Here is a 15,689-nt window from a genome sequence, read left to right as displayed (position 1 = left end):
TTACAAGACTGAAGATGAACCTAAAACATGAATGTTTGACACTATGGCTTCTCCATCATGAGCCTCACTTACTGACTGACTCTCAGTTGGTCTGTTTAACCTGTTGGTGTATCTCAACATCTCTGATGTATTTTATTTAAGGTTTTAAAAAATGTTGTTACAAAAAGATAAGAGTCCTTCCTACTTTCATCATCATTCTTGGATTTACATGAGCTGGTCACACTTTTCTTATAAAATGTCACATCATCATTGATATATTGTACAGAAGCCCTGAGCACTTCTTCAGTCCAATACGTAAAAATAATCGGTAAAGTAGAATGTATGGATGCTTAACAAGCTTCCATACATCTTTATATGCCTTTATTTGTGATAACGATTGTTTTCCCTTTGTTTTTTTTTCGAGATCTCAGTTTATTTTTCTCATTATCTCCATAAAAATGCTGGATTTCCAGCGATAAAATTGAGATCTTGTTTTATTTTTCTTGTTATCTCAGGGTGATAAAAAAAATGGTTTTCTTATTAAAAAGAGATGAAATAATCTAATCTCAAGATCACAAAGCTTGTTTTCTCATGTTAACAGGATCATTCTCTAGCATCTCAGAAAAAAACATTGAAAGGTCAGACCAGCAAATGCCATTGCAGTTATTACATAACTCGTAATAGTTTAATTTTTCACCAAGCATCACCAATTTATTTTAAAATCCTGCAAAGCATATCACATCTCCATCAGTTGTTTTTTTTGGTAAGCGCTAATTAGCCTGGATTAGCACGCCAATCAACTTATCCAAGACGGTACGCATTGTATATCTGTTTTACACCTTAGCTTGCAGATATTATAATTAGTGTTGGTGATGTTTCACAGTTTTTCTTAGAAGGAAGAGATAAATTAATTATCAAGGCTGCTTGACACATCCTGCTCTGTCCAGAACAAATCTTAGTCCAAAAGAAACGTTTATTTTGGTTTTGTCAACAGTCCGACTTTACAGCTATCAGCTTTGTGTCCTCTCAGCCACCCTGAAACCTTATCTAATCCCCGAGGAGAGGAATGACAGCAGCTGCCAGGAGCCTGGCAGAGCTTCACTTTGTGTTGATACTTCCACCTTTATCCTCCTCCTCTCTCCTTGCTCAGCTCTATGCCTGCCTGCTCTCTGTGAGGCAGAACTGATCGAGGAAACACAATTTAAAAACGTCTTACTTTTCACTGCTTCAGTCATCTCTCTCACAGAAACAAAGCTTCCACTGTTGTTGTCTCACTGTTGTACTAACGTCATCAGACCCACTCTGCTGAGCTTTTAAGGACACCCTTGAATCACAAATTATTTTAATTATCTATAATTATAATAATCATTAGCACAATTAGCTCTGACACATCAGCTAAACAACACCACTATACTGATTGAGGAAACACACCGCCTACTGTTGCATGTTATATAAAACTATTTGAACTACAATGCATTTCATAAAGAAATGAGACCTTGTTTGAGAGTCAATAATTTGACTTGGTCATCTTGACTTTGGAGATACAGCTGTTCTAAATGTATAACACTTCTCTGAACAGAAGCATTTAAAACATGTAAAGTGTCAATAATTTACTTAATTTATAATTGCATTGGGAAATATTAGTTGACTACTATTATAACCATTAATCTTAATAATATGTTGTCAAGTTAATTAAACAAATGATCCATTAGTTATTGCAAAATATTTCAACTGGATAACTAGTTCTTATGTAATCTGATAAGATTTGTTGTTTTTAAAGGGTTTATTAACCATGAACTGGATACATTCTTAGTTAGTTTAATTTTTTAATCACTAGATTGAAGAATAAAAGTATTTCCTGTGTTGTTCTGATCACTGAAGTGTAAAGGCAGACACAAGCCTGCTCCATGTTTAGAATACATTCAGTGTACCTCTGTTTTTACTTACTCACATCTCAGATAAGTTATGGAAATACATTTCATGACAAATAGAAAAAGAGATGAAAGAGCAGCTCCATGTGGGCTGTGTGTCATATCAGGTAATACTGATAAATAAAGATCTCTGTGGTTTGAATAGGACTTTGTTGATCTCAAGGTTTCCTAGTGTGAACCTGGTACGTTCAGACGCACAACAAGTGGAGGGGTGACTGAGGTGACTGTCCTTTTTTTTTTTATCCATTCGCTGTAAGATTATGAAATGAGGCCACAATGAAACCCATCAGGGGGTCTCTGACAGGATTTTACCTCTCATTCTGTTTCTGTGGAAAGATCCCGGGCTCTTCTCAGAATCACTTTGTCTCCCACCGAGAGAGAGAGATGTGTACAAGATAAACTCACAGCACAAACACACTCACACAGTTGTGTTGCAAAACAATGAGTCAAATTGTCATGGTTACATTTTGAAGGACCTTCAGCTTCTTCCCAGAAAATGTCCGATATGAAATGTGTCCGTTATGTGAGGTAACAGAAATCAGGACAGTTTGTGAACGATAACGAGACAATGTGTGTCAGTGTTTTTTCTGTCCCAATTCTGGGAAACAAAGTAACAAGCAGACATTCAAATCTGTGCTATGTATTTCCCAAATAAAAGACATTTTCTGATGAATAAGATGTTTCCAGACAAAATATCATGTCAATAGTTTGACTTCTGAACAGGTGTTTAACATAAAATGCTTTTAAAGAACTAAAGTCTTGGACCCTCTCTCAAGACACAAATGAAAAGATTTTCCAGACAGGGTCAGTTTGCAGGGTCCAGAATTAATGGACCTAAATGAGATTCCTGTCGAGATTGTTTCCCATCATGCTCCTGGGAATTACAAATGGAAAAACAAACAATCAGACAGAAACAGAAGCAGCTTTTGTGTGTCTGGAGTTAGCAGTATGAGCAGTGTTTGAGGTCACAGCAGATATCCAGTGAGGCATTTCCCTCCCTCCCATTTCTGTTCATATCCAATCTTTGCTCTCAGACTAAAATGATTACAACATTTTCTTTCCGTTTACCACTAGGTGTTTTAAACTATATGGTAAGTATGGAAGCTGGTTGATGGCTTCAGCCATTGTAATCAGCAAAACTTACTTAAGTGAGTGATTTCTGGGTCTTGACATTTAAACAAAAAAAACTTTTATATTTAATGTCATCAGAATTATTTTTTTATTGGCTGCAATTAGTAAATTAACCCAACCTTCCAAAGTTGTAAGCATGCAGACTGAAGCAGGGAGGGTTCAGCATTAATCTGTAAAGTCATGAAATGTTCTGGAGACGCTATTGCACAACATGACATCTCCTCAGTTGTAAAATGTACTATTTGCATAAAACCCAACCAAACAAAAGTATGATTGATTGATTCACTCATTCATTCATTCATTCATTAGATTTTTCATAAATGTCAAGACCCAGAAAAGACTAACTTATTCATAGTTTTGGGAATTATCCCCATCCCCACCAAAACAATAAATAAAAAAAGAGGAAGCATGGCTCAAGCCTCCATGAAACTTCAATTACTAGACATTTGTGAACTCTTAATGATAATAAAATCACTTGAAAAGTTATGAAGTTGTATTGTTTAAACAGCCTTGACAGCGTCAACAGTGTTTTGTATGAAACATTAAACTATTTTCTTCCTTTATCTTTACGTTATAGTTTAAATAATGCTTTATCTTACATGCGTTATCTTTCATTTGTGCTATCTCCTGAATTGAAATGGCCACTGAACACAGAGAATCTGAAATGAGACCAGTTTTATAATCATAATCAAAGGTGTTGTACAGTTCAGAAGAACAGACTGAAGTCTCAACTCTTATTTCCACCTCAGCCCCTAAGAATTGCAACACACACCACGGACTATCATCCTGTTCTGCTAAAAAAAGACTCTCTGACACATTCTTGTCTCCTTACATAGCTAATTTGGTCTCTGCCAAAATAAACCCTCTCTAATTATTGTATCTGTGCTCTAAAAATAGAAGTTTCATGTAAATTCCTCTGCAGAGACTCAGAGAGAGGATGGCTCAGTAACTTCCCAAGAAGACAACCAGCTCTGCCACTACAAGCCTTTTTTGGTCCACAGTTCAGTAGAAACATCTCAAAAGACAATTTATTACATCAGTACCCACATTAACCACACAAACATGTCAGAGCCGAGCAGAACGAAGCGAGGGAAGGAGCTGACCTTTAGTTTCAGACTGACACAGCAGAACAAATGTCAGAGCTCCAGTTAATGTTTACTATCTCAAGTAATGTCTTTATAGTTGTTGTTGTTGTACACTGAAGATATAATACTTCCTCCAGTCCAAACTGGGTCATTTAAGTAAGCCAGAGATGAGCGCCAGGTGATGTCCTCCTTACCGCCACACTCTGATTGAGTCACTTTCCAGTAAACACTTTTCACTCATGTCATCCATTGATCCAGTTTTTTTCCATTGATCATTGACCCCGAGATGATGACACTTAAGACTGTGTTTGATAAAAATAAATTGTGCAGTGAAAAATAAAATACAAGAAAGATAATATGGGTGAAATCCGGGCTGAGAAATTGTGTTTATGTCTCTGCCATGTGTGTGAGCTGTGGAAGTATTGCTATAACATGCTCACTCTCTTTGGCTATCATGTATACCGTCCAAGGTATTCAATCTAAAACTTTTAAACTGGTTGCAGTAAACATACAAGGACTTACAGATAACGTTGCTCTCTCAGAGATGTGCTCCAATGAGTCAGACTCTCAGGAAATGGCTTTTCTGGAGAACTCAAATTAAGAGGGGGACACAAATAGCTCCTACTTAACCAAAAACACAAAGTGGGTCATGTGGGAAATCTGCTCTTACAGTTACTTTAAGAAACACAAACAGGACAGAAAAGCAAATGATTCTCTTTAACTCGTTGCTTTTTTGTTGATATGGCTGTTACCGAGGTATAATAAATATTTACAGATATACAGTATATGAACAAAAGTAACTAGGAATATATTTTTTAAATACTGTAGCTTTGTCAGTGTGACTTAAGCCAGGGTTTGAACATCACAGAAAGTTAAATCAATGGTTTAATTTTTCTTCATTCTTTTAGTTACAGTACAGTGCTTCATTAAAATTCTGTAACTAATACCAGGGTGTCCCTCAGGGTTAAATTCTGGGACCACTTCTTTTTTTTCCTTTTATATGGGCCGCGTGGCCCCTCGGTGCTGGCGGCGGATCAGGAAAACAATTCTCCCTCTTGGTCTAGATTAGCACTTTTAAGTGGTTGACTCATTTTCTGCAACACATCATCTAAGAAAGAAGTCTTGTGACATCCGGATTTATAGAGATATTCTAGGGCAAAACCTGAAATAGATGTTTCATTTGTACAATTTTAGACATCCACAATAGTGATGTGTCGTTCATAAACGATTCGTTCAAAATGAACGAATCATCTGGGTGAACGAACTGAACTGAATCATTTACTGAAAAGAGTCGTTCATTTCTCAACTTCAGTTGCGCTCTCCTCTCTCCCGTCTCGTGTCTCTCTCTCTAGACCGTAAGAGTCGCTCAAAGTTTCATGTCAGTGATACGTACTGACTGAACCAACAGGACGGAGTCGGTCAGGAGCTCCAAAATTGAGGAAGTAGCAAATATATTATTTAACATTTAGGTGTCGCGAAAATGTTTGTGCTTTTTATAGCTGCTGTCAGTTTACAAACGGCTTTTATATCCAACTCAATTTCACTCAGCTGACTGTTTTAACATTCACTAACGATCGTGTTTCAGTCAGTACAGTGTGTGTGTGACTGAGGCTGGTGACTCGAAGTCTCGCTCGTTCACGTTCAGTCAGTGTTTCGTTCACTGAACGTACTGAGAGGAAGAGAGTGACTCGGAGGCGGAGCTCTCGTTCAGTACGTTCAGTGAACGAATCAGTCACTGAACGTACTGAGAGGGAGAGAGAGTCTCGGAGCTCCCGTTCAGAACGTTCAGTGAGTGATTCGTGTCGGAGCTTCTGTCAGTACGTTCAGTGAATGAATGACTGACTGAGAGGGAGAGAGAGACTCATAAAGTGTTCATTGTACTAGTACGTCGTTCAGTGTACGAATCATTGACTATTTTTAAATGTATTTATTGCTGTGTCTGATTAACATGGCTTAAAATAAGCTGTAAAGTCAGTAAAGTAGCTGTCATGGTCTGAGATTTTCTCTGATGTGCAGATGCGGACTCGACTGCACGTCTCTCGCTCTCTCTCTCTCTCTCTCTCTCGTCCGCCTGTTTGTAAACTGAGCACGCTTCATAATAACATAAAGCGTGCATGTGTTGTATTAAGACGTTATGTACAAGAGGTAATTGTGCTTAGCCATGGATAGTCCTGTGCAGCACGGTACAGATGACCTGTGAGACCGCGCCCTGGCTGATGCTCAGTGACTGATTCGTTCACTGAACGTACAGAGTCACTCTCTTCCTCTTCTTGTAATGAACGTACTGAACAGTACGGTCGGGGAAAATACATGTGATTGTTTTAGCAGCTTTCAGTTTGCAAACTGTAGCTTTATCCAACTAAATTCTCAGCTCATTGGTTTATTATTCACCACCGGCTGTTCTCAGTACGATCGCGAGCAGAACTAAACGTTCGGCCGTGTTTCAGCTTAAGACACAGACAGACAGAGCTGCAGAGAAGTACTGAACGATTCGGTGAACTAATCTTTTGAACGAATCACTTTACTGAACTGATTCTACTGATTCAGTACACTGAAGAGAATTGCTTTTCCCATCACTAATCCACAAACCCTCAGTAGTCATAGTTATAATGTTTGCACTTGCACAAAAACAATTTTTTTTTTTTTTTGTATTTTTATATTATTTACTGAGCAGAGGAGAATTTTCTTCCTTCTTTGCAGCTCTGGTATCCATTTGCAAGCTTGCTGGTGACAGGCTGGTACACAGAGAGGATGATGTTTGCAGATAATCTGATTTCTCAAGAACTTACCTCTGAGATTCTTGGACATAAAGTCAGTTTGTTTTTGAAAAAGCCATTTATTCAATTTTTTTTAAGTCACATCCTGTTTACTGCACACAGGAAGAATGGGTTCAAGCATTTTCTAACTACATTGTCTCTATCCATTTCCTTCATTTTATTCAACACACAGCTTTGGCTCTGCGTCAGACTTGCTGATGTCATCACCAGCGACAATTCGCTTAGTTAAGATCTTCTCCTTCATCTCATTCATTTGTTACATCAGTGTTGAAGAACACATAATTTATTTTTCTGCCCCTTCTTTGGGGGATTTACTGTTGGGCAACACAGAGGGGTATAAAACAAGCGAGTACCCCACACAAAGGCCTCTGTTAGTTCAGGGGCCCCAACTGAACACATGTTCATATATCACAGGAGATCAGCTGTAAAATGTTGGTCCCACCAGGACAGTTATAAAGTTCTTGGTAACTGGGACCTTCAAGAAATCTTGCAATCAATACATGATTAAAGTTCTCCTCCAAAAATCTTGTTTTCACATTAATCCTGACCTAAAAAAGTGCCTAAGTTTAAAGTAATAATATGTTACTTTTTCGCTTTAAAATCATAGTTTCAAAGTCTCTTTAATAGGTAGGTAAATTTACATGCAGTGTGAAGATACGAGCATAATAAAGATAGCTAGCATTAGCATGCTAACACAACAATGCACTGCGAGTTGTTTTGGTTTCATGCTGGAGCTCAAGGGCGACGTCTGCTGGATCAAAAAATCACATATAAAACCTTTAACAGCATATGTTTTACAACAGTGCATTTAAACAGTGCAGTTGCACTCGAAGACATTAGGGTGGCACCAAACTGAATTCTGAAGTCCTTTCTTAATCAATATCTCAAGACAAAAAATGATTTGTGACAGAAAGATCTGGACTCCAATATTCAATACTTTAGAGGACCTGTCTTGATTTGTTGCATCCTTATATCTCCACGCTGCTCTTCTCTTATAACTACAACGTGTTGTCTAAGATACTAAGAAAAATAAACTTCATATCAGGAGAACAGGTGTGCTGAATTGTTTCACCATCTAAGAGTCTCCCTTTAAATCACATGGAGTTGTTGAACAGTTTGTTTTGCAAATTATGATCAATACAATATTCCAAACTACAGTCTATAAAAAGTGATGATATGCTCAAAAAAGCACATCTTAAAATGCTTACATGCTTACATTATTATGCATCAATGCTTAATCGTGTATTAAAAAATAACACTTATTTATGAGTAATGTTACTTTAAGCTGTGTTGCTGTGAATACATCTGTAACTTTATTTAAAACATGCATGCAAGGCTGCAACTGATAATCTGCTCATTCAGTCATTTATCACGTCTGTTTATTCTGTGAATACATCTGAATGCTGCGTCACACATTGTCCAAGAAAGAAAGGAGGAACCCTAGTTAACTACAGTGTTTGGCTGCCATCTAGTGGTGAATTGAGAGTACATTTTAGTGGGATTTCTGCAAACAGGTTGAGAGGTCAAATAAAAATAATTTTCCTATATTTTAATAATCTAAAACAAAACCCAAACTCAAAATATTACTGGTTGATAAATATGTCATGTTACTGGTATCATGTTGTTCCAATTGTTCTTTTCCACTTTACTCTAATGTAATCATTCACTCTTTTTGAGGTTAAAGTTATCATTTGCGTTGGCTTTCCTTCAGTGACAGTTTAGTTCCACTGAGAGACAACAATAGACAAAAGACAAATGCTTGTTGTACATGGTGGTATTTACAGTCAGTTTAAGTGAAGCTGTAAAGACTTTGTGACAACAGAGGTAACACCACAGTGACAAAGTTTCCAGTTATTCAATAGTTGAACATGTTATTCCAACTGAAGTACTTTCTTTGTTTCTTTTGTTTTTTCTAATTTTAATTTTTTTCCCTCCATCCCAGTTCAGGGTGGGGATTGGTTTTTTGAGCATAGAGACCAGTCGTACACGAGATTGCCGCCAGGTTTGATCGCCTGTTTCCGTGAGAGTATCAAATCTGCACTAAGGAAAATGAGCCCCAGTGGAGCAGTAACCCTCCACACTCACACCTGCAGCCACGGCACTCTGCCTGCTGCTGCTCTGTGATGTAAATGGAGTTCTGTTTTACACATTAATCACTTCATCCAGATGTGTTTTTATAAGGAGCAATCCAGCCCCCCCCCCCCCCCCCCCCCCCCCCCCCAGCCCCCCCAGCCCCCTGTTTGAGGACAGGTTAAGTTCAGCTCAGAGCACCTCCTGACAAAGCAAAGCATGTAATAATTACATCCCAGACTTACATCTCCACCGAGCAGCTGTGAGAGTTTCAACTTGAAAATAAGGCTCATAAAGCTCTGTTTTCCAGACGAGGCCTCCAAATGTGTCTGACATGCAGGTGATCTTGAGAAAAAGAAAATGTCATGACATTCTCTGAGGCTTTAATGATGTGATAAAAAAGACTTTAAGGAAAATCATTAACCAGATCACCTCACATCATGTTCTGCTTTTTGTGTCCCTGCTCTTTGAAGCTTATGAAAGTCAGGGCACATGATTACCTGGCCAGGTCTGGACTGCTCATCACAAATCACTTACGCTGATTTTTATGAGGAAAATGTTTTCGATTGAACAGAACTGGAGGTTTTTCTGCACCTTGACTGATCACTGAGACATGAATCCCTTTGGCCCTGTCACACCCAGGAAGAAATAAGTGCTAGCAATGTCACCCTTTGGTTTATAGGCTTTCTTTTTTAACCCCTCATTTAGTCCATTTTAAAATTTTGACATTACAAATAAGAAGGGCTTTTAGGGGCGTCTTAGCGGGAAAATAATCCTCATATAGTCAGTCAAAAGGCAAAGAATCATTTAGTCAGAACCATTTGTTAAGGTTTGGTGGCTCAGGTTTAAACAATTTCCTTGTAATTGCTTGGACTAACTTTTTAAAGCTTTGAATTTTACATTTAAGCTCTTGTCATCTTGGATTTTTTGGAACTAGAAATGACCAGCAAGTGCCGCAGTGTGAATATGATGAATCAGGAAAAGTTCATCACAATGTCTGTTGATATCAGAAAAGCACAAGTTCACTAACTCTGTCATCGACCTTTGTAAGAAACTGACCATGCAGACGAAGCCTCAAATCATTTGTCTTATAAATATTATTAATGTAGCGTTGCATGTGATGGTCCAGATGTGCAGAGAGCAGAAGAGGAAACAGTCTGCTCAAATGTCTGCTCAGGGAACAACAGCGTCCAGACTCTTAAGTCGTATTTCATTATTTGATATGATATTGGTCATAGAAAGAGGAGAGGAAGGAAGTATCAGAGCGTGCTATCTCTGGCACAAGATTTGGTCACTTGATGTCTGATCTCACTGGAGCTGAGGGGGAGATCAGCAGTCACGCCTGTTTGTTCCTCAGTCAGCACCCACCGGGCCGCAGCCTGCAGCCAGCCCGGGATGTGACCTCACAGCTCGTTACTGTGCCAAGGCAGTCGTCCCTGGGTGTTTAAAGAGGGCGTGGTTGGGTTTGTGCATGTGGTGAGCTTACAATTATTCACACACAACATTGTGCTGGTATATGGAGCCACAAGTCATTCATTCACTGTCTTTCTCTCTGCCTCTGTTTGTCCCTCCTGTCATAAATTGTGAGTTCCTCCTGTGAAAACCTGCATCCTGCTCCTCAGCTCCAGATGTGCTTAACGGCCTCTCTGGGCCACAGAAAGCATCTCAGAGATACGGAGGCCTTTTCCACCTGCACTGACTCATTATTGACCCCACTGTTGAAGGGTCATTCAATCAAAGACAAGATCCAAAATCACTGCAGAGAATGAATGCTTACTAAGGCTGAACTAAACTCAGAATTTTGTCAGTCTAATCAGATTTGGCTTTTCAATATGAAGCCTTTGTTAAACTAGGTTTCCTACTTATTGATGAATGAAGTCAAAAAGGCCAAAAATAAATCTTTTTAAAAAAATTCTAAATTAATTTTGCCACTTACAATCATTATGTCAGATTATGTTTATTAGAAAATTACACTTCCAAGGTATGTTGGTAAATGGTAACAATCTTGTGAACAATAAGCTTTAAAGGAAAAGTCCTTAAAACAAGTAAAGTTGCAGGAAACAAGCCAGCAGTAGCTCGGTGCACGGCCCCTTTCTGACGTCATCTGTCAGACGGATAATTCAGAGAAAAGATGCAGATTTGTATGTTATTTGCTTTTGTAATGTTGCTATTACTACCATCTTAATCACACACTTTTTGTTTGTTTGTTTGTTTGTTTGTTTGAATTTGTTTGTTTTGTCTTTTGGTAGCAGGAGACCTCTGCTGATATTTGACTGTCAGACTAACAATATACAGGACAACCCAGGTCCCCTCATGATGACTCTAATTATCCACTTTTTCAGGACTTCCCTATCTGCTGACATCCATGTTTGCAAAGACATTCACCAATCGTGCTCCTTAGTACAGTCTCATGTCAGTTTTCCCATCTTGAGCCATGGTTTTTCCACATACTTTACTCCCTGTTTTAATATTGTATTTGATTTATTCTCTCCACCCTGGTCACTCATAACTATGTCGTCATGTGCGGTGATATACAGCCCCATTAATACTCCCCCTCTGGTCTGACTGTGGGACCAGGGCAGGTCGAATCATGCTCCAGAAACTCAACTCCTGCCAGCTCTTAGCACGTTAAGAAACATTCAGAAGAAACATCAACACGGTCCAGAGGCATCGACTCAGGCTTCTTCAACCAAATTGGAAGAAAAACTTCAGTTCACTTTGCAGCTCTGAGACTGTTTAGGGTGAACTCCAGCTACTACTGTCATTCTGTTTATTTATGAATAAAGATCTCACTTCTAAAATAGCACCTGCGGAAATCTTGGTGGGGCAGACTCTGCAGAAGAGTCATCCTTTTGAAACCAGAATATAAATCTGGATGTAGAAATGCAGTTCTTCTCAATTGCTGCATGCATTGATCATTAATATTGACATGGACCTTTTTTTTTTCAAACCTCTTACCTTCTTACAGTTCTCATTAAAAACATGCATAACATAGGTTACCTCACTTCTGTGACTCAGTCAAATCTGCAAAATCTATCATAAAAAAAGAATAATACTATATCGTAACACATCGAATCATATCGCATCCAATCCAGCTTTATTTATAGAGCACTTTTATTTTAACTCAACATTTAGTAAAGTGCTTTTGCAGGACACAAAATAAAGTGGTTGCACATAAATACCAAATAAAAAATACATAAAAATAAATTACGAAAAATGTAAACATAAAGGAAGATAAAGCAGTAAAATACATAAGGACAAAGACCACACCACCGTCATTCAGAGTAGAGGCCGAGGTGTCAAAGTCATTTTTAAGACCAGATTCAAAAACAGGCAGTGTAGCAGCCAACCTGACATGTATAATAAAGCATCTCATCACATCACATCACATCGTATGTAAAGCATATTAAAGGTCTTTTTCTTCTTCCTATAAATCAGTATTTCAGCACCAAAAAATTGCTCCCTTTCCCATTATTGATTCTAACATTGACTCTAAAGTATTTATTAAAAGACAAAGCAGCGTTTATTTCCTTTACTTCTATATTTGTAGCATTGTGTAATTAAATTGTATAAATAATTTTATAACTCCTGAATCTCCAGTGTTGCAATAATTGTCAACCCAATAAATTAATATATATATATTTCTTTTTAGTTGCTGCAGATTTACTGTTTTTTCTGTGAAGTATCTGTGGAGAAAAAATAATCCGTTCTAGAGAAATTAGGTAATTTTCCTTCTTTGTGTAAAATCAATGAAATATGATTCATTGATTTGCTCCATGAATTCTTCTGTTTTGCAGGCTGTGTGAATAGTTTTGATCATGTGACTTCAGTTATTGAGAGATGCAGCATGTTAGCCATCAGGGGGAAAAAAACACATGTTATGTTTGTATTTGGAGAGTGTGAGTGCAATGATAGCAGGGATTATTACATTTCTGCCCACAGAAGAGACATAAACAACCTTTTTCTCTCTCATCTCCATCCCTCCGAGGTCTGCGGTCAACCACAGCACACCTAAGCAAACAAACCCCTCCACCCACCCCAGACTCAAAGAACTCACAGAGCTACAACTGAGCTGAGACAGCATCTAAAGACCCCCCCCTCCTGGTCGTAACATGGTAGCAGGGAGCTGGACTGTGTCTCGGGAGGGGAGCCAAAACCTCACTGAAAAGCTTCAGACCAGACAAGAAGCTCATTGTGTGAGAATGTGATGAGGAGGCATGGAGGAAATTTACAAGATGTGGAATTCTGCATGTCCTTCACATTTTTCCAGATATACTCTGCCAGAGCAAACGGTTTACAAAGCATATGTTGTTTATGTTTGTAAGGATGCACATAATTTTCCCTCCATTTAGGTAAAAGCATGAGATGACAACGTGTCTTTGCTGCTATTCTTCATTCAGCATCAAGGATATTTTGTATTTAAAGCATGCTATAATCACTGCAGCTATAAACCGTAGACTGTTTAAAACATGGTTCAAATAGTCTACCATGATCTTTAATGGCTGAAACTGCTGGTATGTGTCAGACAGTGTTTAGTGTATAATGCTGAAATAGCCTCTTTTTTTTTAGATAAGTGAAACATTTGACTGTGAAAAGAAAGCCGGATGAGATTTTTTTTGAAGAACAACAGTAACACATGAACAGGAGAAAATTCGTACAGAAATACAAGGTACTTCTTTGTCAACAGGGGTCGCCAAAATAAATGAAAAAAACCTCACTGGAGCCACATCTCTTTTACAGAGTGCAGAAGTTGTCAGTGAGTGAACTCTTGGGGTCTAAGAGGTCATTTTTGGCCTTTTAGAGCTCAGTGTCTGCTCTGCACATCCAGCCTGAGATCAGATATTAGATACGGTTTAAACAGCCTGCGGTGTGATGTGCTTGTTTGGTGATGCAGATGGGTGCAGGACGGGGCCAAGCCTGGAGAAAAGAAGAAGCTAATTAGAGAGCTGATGATACTGAGACAAGTTAATGAAGCATCACTACTGAGGTTAAGCTGCAGGGCTCTCCTCCAGGATTTAATTCAAATGTAAACATGCTGCTGTGCTGCACTACACACATGGATGATGCACAGTGACGTAGTTAAGACACACTTAAGTTAATAAAACTTTTTTAAGTCCTCTTTTGGTTTGGGATTTTTTTCTGTGCATAATATGCAGTTTACTTGCAGAAGCATATTTTGCATTTTATGTGTAGAAAAGTGCACTGTATGGCATGTGCACATGTTTATATTTTGGTTTGTGTATGTGAGACAGAAACATGATATGTTATTTTTAGTTTCACATATAGTGCATCTTGTGTTTGAATGGGCATTCAAAAATTGTTTCAATCACTGCAGTTTCCTTTAACTCTTGGGTTCTTTTTGATGGGGTAACAGCGCCCTCTAGTGTTAAGACAGGGTACTAGGAGCTCTGCAATGTCAGAAAATGTAAATTGGGTGAATTATTCAGCCGGCCCTGAGGTGAAGAATAACTGCAGTGGAATCTTTTGAAGGGTCAAATACAAAAAAAGATCATTCACAATTTCTTTTAAATAAATTTACATCTCTTATCTTTCTAACTACATAAATAAGTTATTTCATCTTTGGATAAACTTTATAAATTATCATCCAATCATGACTTTTTTTTTGTAAAGAAAAGCTGTCATTCAAAACCTCGCATGGTATTGACAGGTTTTACTACAGTTTACATAAAACATCATCCAACCTCAGTAAATATAGACACATTAAATAAAAAACTTTAAACAGTTTGGTGCTAAAAAAACTCAAGATTTTAATTTATTCTTAAAAATAATAATCATGAAAAGGCACAATGAATCTGCTGATCACACAACATCAAACCATAGTTAAAATAACAGAAGTTCAATTCAAGCCTTTAAGTACAGAAGTGATGAATATGATCGTGTTAGAGGGGTTATGAAGAACAAAAGTTATAATGGAGAAAACAAAATTCACAAGATAACCAAAATGAATGCAGACATCATCTACTGGTCCTATTCTATTAAAAGATAACAAAAAACTGATATGAACAAATATGTCCGCCCTAAAAAAAGAGAAAAAGTAAATAGTATCCACTAAACCAGAAAAAGGTGGTGGACAGAAAAACCTCAGGTCAAAGACCAGCTTAGAAAAAGACATAATTAATGATGGACTTTAATTCATGACAATTTAATGTTTTACAATTAAATAAAAAAATAAAACAGACAAGAAACCTGCAATCTAAAATCTGTTAAATGAACTAAAACCTCAAAATATCTTATCTCAAAGCACATTTCAGAATATAAAACAGCACCAATCAAAAAATAACCAATGACTCAAACCTGAAATAATTATGACTGATATCTATCACTCAAGTACTGGAGGAGTTGCAGTGAGCACCATAAGTCCCAAAGGATTCAGCTACTAAATAATAGAAATAAGAGGAGTAATCTTTCAGACTAACAAAGTGCTACTGTGCAGGTTCTAGTTTAAACACTTTGGTTTCTCAGGATCGCAAATATTCTGTTCTATCTTACAAAAAATAAATGGACAAGAACCTAAAGTAAACTAATACAAGTGTTCAAAGAGCTGCTAGTCCAAACATGTTTGTACAGCAATGTTTCCACTACATGAACTTTCCTCAGGGACCAGAACCTTTAGAGGAACTCAGTCACTTTAAAGGACATTCAGTACATTTATATGCACAGTTCAGTCAAGCTACAGTTATAGCTCGATACAAGTA

The sequence above is a fragment of the Labrus bergylta genome, chromosome 6 (assembly GCF_963930695.1).
Source record: "Labrus bergylta chromosome 6, fLabBer1.1, whole genome shotgun sequence".
In the NCBI taxonomy this organism is placed as follows: domain Eukaryota; kingdom Metazoa; phylum Chordata; class Actinopteri; order Labriformes; family Labridae; genus Labrus; species Labrus bergylta.
The sequence above is the reverse complement of the archived record's forward strand: the minus strand, read 5'-3'. Positions refer to the sequence as shown.